Source organism: Pelophylax lessonae (assembly GCF_965119305.1).
Source record: "Pelophylax lessonae genome assembly, chromosome: 12".
NCBI classification, from domain to species: Eukaryota; Metazoa; Chordata; class Amphibia; order Anura; family Ranidae; genus Pelophylax; species Pelophylax lessonae.
The window spans coordinates 75736066-75745899 of NC_138779.1; the positions used below are offsets into that span (position 1 = coordinate 75736066).

A 9834-nucleotide genomic window follows, 5' to 3' on the forward strand; every position below is an offset into this window, starting at 1 on the left:
TGATATAAAGTGCTTCGTTTTACATTGGGAATATATGTTATATGACCATTTTAGCTACACCCAGTGCTTTGCGGCGTTCTTGGCATACTGTGCTATGATGAACATTGGGGTAGACAGACAAAAAGACTCCCCACAATCACACATTTCCCACTTTTGTCATAACACAGCTAATACCAAAGAGTGAGAACCTGGAAACTTTGGATAAGAGGTCAGGCAGTTTTGGCATATTGTGAAAAGGAACATTTCTACATATCGTATCAGTGTGTGATAGCACTAGCTAGCGCCGCAGATATCTATTCTCGCTCACCCGTCCTCACTGCGTAATGCAACTTGGCAATCTATAAACTAATCATAGCCAGAAAATAATGACGAGGTTTAGCTCGCTAGACACAGAGGAAGAAAAAAAAAAAAAACACCAACACGTCTACTCCGAGAGGACACGGCAAAGGATTCATTGTGATTGAATGTGCGTCAGAGAGAAAAGATAGCGACTGGATCATAAACACTCTTTATGGCCATTAAGGTGCTTTGGGGCAGTTAGCAGTATTCAGGCTACATCTCGGGACTCGTGATTAATAACAAGAAAGGATATGCAGGCATTTGGCTCTAACACTGGGAGGGAAGCAGACTATCTGTACGAAAGGAGACGCGATTTCCCAGATGCTAAAATTCCCTTATGACCTTTAGCCTTAAAAAAGTCACAGATAATATAATATATATATGACAACCCTACTATCAGAAAGCAATTTAGAGTGTCTGAATCTAAAATGTAACCAATATTTCTTGTTAATTTCATTTAACAGCAAGACTGGGAAACAATAGTGTTGCTAATGGCACTTTTCCACTGCAAGTACCGGCTCGGCTCTACTCGGCCTTGCTTGGCCCGGTTTGCTTTTCCACTGCTGGTACCGCATGGTACGGTTTTGGAACAGTTCGGTACGGTATGGTTTGCTTTTCCACTAAAGTAGTACTAAAGTTAAGTGGGTGGGATAACAACAGGGTGGGTGGGATTCTCTAACCAATCAGTGTCTAGTAGTGACTGCATGCAAAGGATTGTGGGATATGGTACCGGGTACGATACCTCTTGGAACCACAATCGAGGTGGTACTGTTTTTGAGAGCCGTACCGTTCGGTTCCATGCAGTGGAAAAGCGCCGCAGTACCGTACCGAACCGTTCCTACACCATACCATGCGGTACCAGCAGTGGAAAAGCGCTATAAGGAGCCTAAATACCTTACCTTAGCATACCTGTTCAGTCATAGGTGGCCAGATATCTCACCAAGACTGACTGTCAGGGAAATTTCTGCCTGTCCTCAAGCGAGTTCTGTATCTTTGTAGCTCTGATCTTTATGGTTTGTAACCTCAGTCTGGGAATATGCTGCCTAGTGTGGTCCCTGGTTCCATCAACCCCTTATCAAGGCCTATTGCAGCCATGTCTTCAACTACTGGTGTATAAGAGGTAGGTTGCACAACGCAAACTGATGAGGCAAGAAGCTGTAGTCCCAGCTATAACCACAAAGGAAAACATACAAAGGGTGGCCTCAATGAAATAAATAAATTGACTTTCATACTGCAATATTTCCTGAACAGTATTACCAGACAGGTTAGGGGGGACTAAAACAAGTCCAAAGCCACTCAGTGTGACCAACTTAGAGTCTTCTTAAACCGATTGGTATATTTTAATTCCATCACAAAAAAAGGGATTATACCTTATTCTAGAATAGTGGGAATAGACAAACAAATACCAGCTCTTTGTGGAAGGTTCTACTGCGCTTTGATGAAGGAAGGGACTTTTTATTTTAGCTCATTTCACCATGCTATCTATGGTTGGTTGTACCATACTGTTAACCCATAAGCCCTACTCCATAGAAGCCATAGTCTCCATATACTGCACTGCTGATGGCGAATTAGCCTGACACTGCTCTATGCCGGTCAACATAGAATATTAGACTATATCTAGAATAATTACCATGGGTTCTGTATGTACAATTGGTAACAGAGACAAAGAAAGAATGGTATGTATGCTTCACCCAGTATCCTAAAATTATCACAAAAAGAAAAAAAAATCTTTTGGAGTTGATGAAAGAAATATGCAGATACTGTGCTTCTCAGTGAACACTTACTGGCTGATATTACTTGTTGCTGTTAACCATCTAGAATTCTCAGATTTACGCCACCCCAAAACCCAAGCTAAACTAGACAACCCCCCCCACTCATCCTAGTTGCAGAGTTGTGGCCTACATAATTTTTTACAGCCCATGTGACTTTTTGCAAGCACACTATGTACTTAGTACATGGCCCACTAAAGAATGTGGGGATTCAGTGACCAGGCTAGGCTAGCACTAAATAGATTTTCATCGGAAGAGGAGTTTGTAGCTTTGGAACAAAGGTAAGTAAATAGCTGCAGTGCTCATTTGCTAACAAGGTACATCCAGGTTGGAGATGGAAGCAGTGACAGAGTGAGCTCTACATCATGCTGCTTCTTTACTGTCCAATCACAAATCAGGGGAAAGACAGTCCCTGCAAGAGTTAGGCCCCTTCATATGGGGCCGTCTCAGATCAGCGTGTTCATCTCAGCAGGAGACATAGGTGCAGCGTATAGCCTGTCAAAGTCTATGGCAGGCTGTGGCTGAGCGCTGTACAGAGAGGTACTGGCGTTTAGTCTCCCTTGCGTTTAAGGATGAAGGTCCAGAATGAAGAAGACCTCTGCAGATGCACTGCAGCCAGATGGCACCTTCTGCCAGGGGCTTTAAAGATAAGCCATATATCCTGCCCTGCCAGAAAGGACTATGTTGTATGGCATGGCATTAAAGTGGTTGTAAACCTCATACATGGAATAAAAGCAAAACATATCCCTCCAAAGTGCGTACGTGTCTCGATTCAGAGCACTGAATGTTATTTCTGTCTGTTGCCCCACTTCTCTGCTATCTGCATGAATCACTTCTGACAAGTTTTCCTGACACCAAGACTAGCTATTCCTGCGGATGGGAAGACAATACCCAACAGTGATGACTTAGAGGAGGCGGCGACTGTCGGAGGACGTAAGAGAAAAATGGTGACAGGGGAGGGATCTCTAGCTGCTTTACAGCCTCAGCTTTGTTCCTGTGAGATAGGTGTGTGTGTGGGAGGGGGGGGGTTGGGTTGGGGGTCTCTTCCCTAATAGTCATCTCCCACAGAGCTTTGTAGAGGGTAACTTAAGTCCTCTGCCCTCTTTTGTCCGACAGCTCAGACAAGCAGTATAAATTTTGCACTTTAAATCGATGTAGGAGAAGACAAAGGTGCTGCAGCGACAAATCAGAATTCATCTTTCACAGATCTAATGACTGTAAACTAAAAGCTGATTTGTTATTATTGATTGCCACAAACCATCAATACTTTTGCTTGGTCTTCAATCCTCGCTGTATTTTTCATTTTATACTCAGGCTGACCTACCTAAATTCATTTTTATTATGTTAAATCCTGCTAATACTCAATCCACACAGCTATATCTGATGGCAGACTCTCATGCCAGTATTACTTTGGTGCATGCATTCATACACGCACATGTACACAAAATAGAGATCAACCTGCAAGCAGTTTTTGATGGCACAGTTGGGAGATTTTTGGGCTACAACGCTCCAACTACAGTTGCACACAATGGAAACTGTTGTGCAAGGTATTTTTCTTTTAAATTTCAGAAATCTAAAATTGCCCATGTAGCCTGTGCACAATCATTTGTAAACATGCACGTACATGTGTGTGTTTTATATACAGTTGTGCACGCACACACACACGCATTATGAAGCCCCTCAGCTTCTACCTCCCTGGGCTGCAGGAGGAGGTCAGAACAGCTGCATCCCCAGCTGTGACATCTGGAGTTGGGCTGAAATGGAAAGGTTCCCCAGTCAGGGCTCGTCAGGCTTTAATTGATCCCAGTGCTGCGCGTCCCTCATCGGCAGCAAGCTGTGAAGAGCGTGCGGAAGCAGAGAAAGGAAAAATAACAAGCAGCGCCGCTCACGTTAACTCCTGCACTGCCAAATCTGCTGGTAGAAGGAGAAAAGAATGCCCTCAGTCTGAGAGGTTTTTCAGAATTTTATAAAACGGTAGCTTCTAATAAGGATTCCTACATGTCTCGGGTTGGAAAATGGAGAATAAAGCAGTATAGCAAAAAAAAATATATATATATACACAAAAAATATGAAGTCTTCCTCCCAATAATTGTATTTATTTCCCAAATTGATATAGTGCCAAGATATAAAATAATCCATATCAATCCTGATCCCAATATATCTCACAATCTAAAGTCCCTATTATAGTCACACAAGCACACTATAGGCCCAATTTATTGAGGTGCCAATTAACTTACCACAGGCATAGGCAATTCTTTTGAAAATCTAGCAGACTGCTCTAAGGCTGGGTTCACACTGTGTGCGGCTTGCAGCAGGGGGTCGGTTGCATCCCTGTTCACTGTTTCAGGTCTGAATGCGGTCCAAATGTTTGGCTGAATTAGGACCTGAAACAGACCAGAAGATGCACAGGACCCTTCTGCTAACCGCTCCGCAGCTGTCCCCGAGCTGTGTGAACCGGCTCCATTGAGAGCCAAAGTTTCCTGACATGCAAATTGGATGCGGGGAAAACTCACATCCAATTCACACCAGTGTGAGCCCAGCCTAAAAGTTGGGATCCAGCAACAATGTGGCTTTGACCTAACATTTGCAACTCCTCTGCCTACCGACTGCCAAGCATACAAGCGTTACAAGTCAATACACAGGGTTTGTGATAGGGTCAGTACAATTTCAATTGATCAGCCTGAATCAGAAGAGTTCAAGCCAATGGAGAGAATGTGCTATCCAAATCGAATTATACAAAAGTAAAACAGTTTAGTGTGGCTAATAGTGGGGTTTACACCTCTAAAATGTCATATTGTGATCTTATTGTTCAGTTATTCTATGCTATATGTCAAACTTTGTGACACTGGTTAGTTTGCGATAATAGCTCATAGTCAACCCGCCAGTCTTATGTCAATGGTCAAAGGAACCTTTTGATTCAAGCATAGAGAGATGGCATCTCTTTACAGCATGAAGCTTTTTTTTAATATTTCAAAGGTGTTGGTATGAATGGGGTGTGATTATTATTAGTATTCTTTGAATAGTAAAGAAAATTGGCAAAAGCATCACCTCTTTAAGTCACATTGTTAATCTACTCTAATTCTATGCCTTTTGTTGTCTCAACACCACTACTTATACAGATTTACATAAATCTAAAGGAAGTGATGCTGTAAAGCGGGGGTGTCAAACTCAATTTAATCGTGGGCCGCATCAGCATTATGGTTTCCCTCAAAGGGCCGGTTATATCTGTAAGATTAGATGTCCAGAGCACCCCACGCCCCCTTACATGAGATGTCAAGACCCCCCCCCACCATCAGAAGTCAAGAGTCCCCCACCCTTCCTTACATCACAATGCACCCCCTTACCTTGTGCTACTGCCAGGAAGAAGATGCGGGGGATCAGGGAAGAAGAAATTGCAAGGTCTGGAGGAGGACCAGAGGAGGGCTGGAGTCAGCTAACAGAGTCTGCTGAATGCTGAGACCAGGGGAGGCAGAGACAAGGTGGTGATGTGGCCGTACAGAGAGGTGTAGGATCTGTAGGAGGAGTTCTGCCCTCCTCTCTGCTGCAGACTGCTAAAAAGGGGGGGGTGGTCAAAGACCAGCCTTTCTGCAGCAGCACAGAGAAAGACAGGATCTGGCAAAGGAGTTCTGTCCTCTCTGCTGCCGACTACTGAGACAGGGTGAGTGCAGAGACAAGGGGGGTCCTGCAGCTGCAGGAGAGGTGCGAGGGCCACATGAAATGGCCTGGGGGGCCGCATTCGGCCCGCAGGCCTTGTGTTTGACACCTGTGCTGTAAAGGATAAAGAGTATCTACAGTCCGAAAAAAAAAAGCCTTTTCAGAAGAAAATGCTTCTCTAGGTTTCTTCCAGTGCTGGTCCCATGGCCAGGAGTCTATTTATAGTACATAGTAGGTGAGGTTGAATAAAGACAACAGTCCATCCAGTTCAACCTGTGTAGGTGTGTATGGCTGTAATCATCTCACATAGCCCTGAATGTTCTGATCCTTGAGATGTACATCTAGTAGTCTTTTGAAAGCCACCATACTTCCCGCAGAAACCACCTTTGTGGTAGAGAATTCCACAATCTTGTAGCCCTAACAGTAAAGAACCCCCCACGTTGCCTGAGGTTAAAACGCTTCTCCTCTAATCGCATTGTATGCCCTCGAGTCCTCATGCAATCCCTTCGACTGAACAGCTTTTTTTCTAAGCTGAGATCCCCATTGAGATATTTAAAAATTGCTATCATGTCCCCCCTCAGGGGTCTCTTCTCCAGGGAGAAAAAATAAAGCAATTGCAGACGGTCTTCATAATTAAGGTCCTCCTATCCCCTAATTAGTTTAATTGCCCTTCTCTGGACTCTCTCCAGCTCCAACACATCCCTCCTGAGGACTGGCGACCAGAACTGGACAGAATAATACTCTGCTGGCTTTGGCAGCTGCCGCTTGACATTGCATGCTGTTGCCTAGTCTATCATCAACCAAGACTCCCAGATCTTTCTCCATTTTTGATTCCCCCAAGGGTTCCCCTCCTAACGTGTATTGTGCTTTTATGTTTCTAGTCCCCAAGTGCAAAACCTTACACTTTTCCACATTAAACCTCATTTGCCAAGTCGTAGCCCACTCCGTTATTTTGTCCAGGTCATTCTGTAGGATATCTGCTTCATGCTGTACAGTTATTGCCTTGCCCAATTTTGTGTCATCTGCAAAAACTGATTTCGACCTCAATGCTGTTTATGAATTTATACTAGCCTCCCCTCATTATTAACGGAACAACCAAAAAAACCTAAAGTGAACATGCATGCAGCCATTACTGGCAAATGTTGGGTCTGCTTTGCATTGCCACAGCACAAATGATGACACTTTATTATTGGGGGTCTCACAGATTTGCCAATTGTAAATGGCAAACACAGAACTTTAGATAACTGTATGTGACTACACACACATCCAGTATAAATGCTGCCTAGGACAATCAGTGACACAAACAAGCACACATGTCCAAGAGGCAGACACAAATGTGAAATCTATTCTACCTAATGCTAGCCAAGCAGGCAGAGATCTAGTATAACAGGCAGGTCCTGACTTGTTTCTATATGCCATGACACTGGAAGGCAGCAGGGGAATGGCTAGTAATGGAAGCTGTCGGCATCCTTGTCACAGCTGAAGGGTGGTCTGATGAGCAGGCTTGACTTCTTCATTACTAACAATTCTCAATGCACTAATTGGCTTTTAACTATCAGCTTCTCTCTTCCCACAGATCTGTAGGGGACATAAGCTCTTTCTTGCTGCTTGAGTAAAGATGGCCATATAGACAGATCATTTTTAGACTTGCAGTTTAACCCTATTTTTTCTAATAAACGTGCCACAATTCACCATTCCTGGGCATTTGTGGTGCTTTCCCATATGCTTCAGTGTGTAGTGTTCTAGCTATAAGGTGGGTAAACTTTGTCGCTGTACAAAGCATCGTGCCCACGCCATGTAAGCACCCTGGTCAGCTGCCTATTGCAGCTTAGAGGGGGCGGTTAGTGGGCAGCAAAAACACAGCTTAACTGTGCAATTTTAGCCCTCTCGCTTTTCAACTACATGTATAAATGAAGCCTTAAGCCTCGTACACACGCAAAGATTATCGGCCGACCGATCGGCCGTCTTTTGTCCAGTGCTGTTGTGTTGGTTGGAATGTGCCTAGACTGCACACAAATTTTCTCGGCCAACAACAACCAACTTCAGAAGTGATGTCATGTGCTGGTTTACTTTCCGTGTGTTTTTTCTTCTCTGAGCATGCCCAGTCTTGCTCATCAGATTTTTGTCTGCCGAAATCTGTACTGACTGACGGAAAATCAGCCGTTCTGTTGACAGCCAACAAAAATTTTATAGCATGCACACCAGATTTTGTTCGGTCGAAAAAAAAGTCGCAGTCGGTTGTCGGAAACATCATACTAACAAGCCGAGAATCGGCCGATCGGACGTTGGCCGAAAATTCACGGCCAACAATCGTTGCGTGTGTACAAGGCATTAGTGAAATCCTCATGTCAAAATAAGATGCTGAATCTGTAAACAAATTAAGACTTTTTGTGAAAAATCAACCACCTTTTTGTCCACTTTGACTCCGCAAATCTCACTATAAATGTGTTTCCCCACCATAGTTAATTACCACTTGGGGACAAAGAGGCAAGCTGCATATATCTTTAAATCTACTGATAATTTTGATGCATATCTATTAATTTGTTTATTAATACAGCGCCGTCAATTTTCTCAGCACTTTACATTTATATTGTACAGTCACATCAGTCCCTGCCCTCACAATCTAAGGTCCCTAACACATTCATACATATAGTAGGGCTACATTAGAGAGGATCCAATAGCCTACCAGTATGTCTTTGTAGTGTGGGAGGAAACCGGAGTACCCAGAGGAAACCCACGCAGGCGCAGGTAGTATCTTTCACAGCAGGTAACCTCTGCCTATGCATTTTTTCTTATTCTGTTTAAGACCCCATTCACACTAGCGTGACTTGTCAGCCGACTTGGTCGCCTGACAAGTCACGGTGGGTCGCTCGCCATTAAGTAGTACAGGACCTGTTCTAATAGGAGCGACACAAGGAAAAAGGGTCCTGTACTACTTTGGGGCGACCTGGAGGCGACTTGCATTGACTTCAATTATATTAAGTCCGTGCAAGTTGCGCCGAGGTCGCGGTTCACAGGTCGCCCCACCAAGTCGTGTCGCCGCAGTCTGAACGGGGTCTGTATGGCTCATGTTTGTAAAAGGTGTATCCAAAGCAGATTCTTTCATGTATATATTGAATAAAAAATAAAAAAAAATTGTAAAAGGCTAAAAGTTATACTTGGCCAAAGTTGATGTCACCCCTCTCCCAGAGCCTCTTTGCTGTCATTTCTTGACCCTCTGCATGTACTCCAGTGATGGCAGCAAAGCATTTCTCAGGGAGAGTTCCCTGATGTTGACAGCAGTGGACCGTGCTTGTATAATGTGTGGTAAAATGAACATTTTTAGTCTATACTGGATGCGAATTTGACAGGATGATAATGCAAGTGCAGAATTAGGAGGGAGGGATAGCAGTGTCACCCTGTATACATGGCAGGATCACCAGGAATATTTTGATTTGAGCTTTGTGACATGGTGCATTATCCTGCTGGAAGGAGCCATCAGAAGATGGGGACACTGTAGTCATAAAGGGATGGACATGGTCAGCAACAATACTTAGGTAGGCCGTGGCAGTTCATTTATGCTCGATTGGTACTAAGGGGCCCAAAGTGTGCCAAGAAAATATCCCTCACACCATTACATCACCACCACCAGCCTGAACTGTCCTGAAAGGCAGGATGGATCCATACTTTCATGTTGTTTACACCGAATTCTGACCCTACCATCTGAAAATCGCAGCTGAAATCGAGACTCATCAGACCAGGCAACATTTTTCCAATCTTCTATTGTCCAATTTTGGTTTACCTGTGTGAACCACAACCATGCCAAATTTAAAGTCTCCTAAATCCCTTTTCTTCCCCATTCTGATGCTTGGTTTAAACTTCAGCAAGTCCTCTTCACCACATCTAGATGCCTAAATGCATTCAGTTGCTGCCATATGATTGGCTGATTAGTAACTTGTGTTGGCAAGCAGTGTACCTAATAAAGTGGCCGGTGAGTGCATATTGAAGAGCAGCAGGACCAGGGTCAAGGATTTTTTGTTAACTGGAGTTCTGCTTGAACTCCCACACTCACATTTACATGTATACAGTCACA

The 9834-nt window shown here is 43.9% G+C and overlaps 1 protein-coding gene across 6 annotated transcripts in view; it reads right to left on the reverse strand.

The window, feature by feature from the left end:
- The window catches only part of SAMD11 (sterile alpha motif domain containing 11), a 257130-nt gene that overhangs the window by 166980 nt on the left and 80316 nt on the right, over nucleotides 1-9834 (reverse strand). The gene's annotated exons all lie outside the window — the stretch shown is intronic.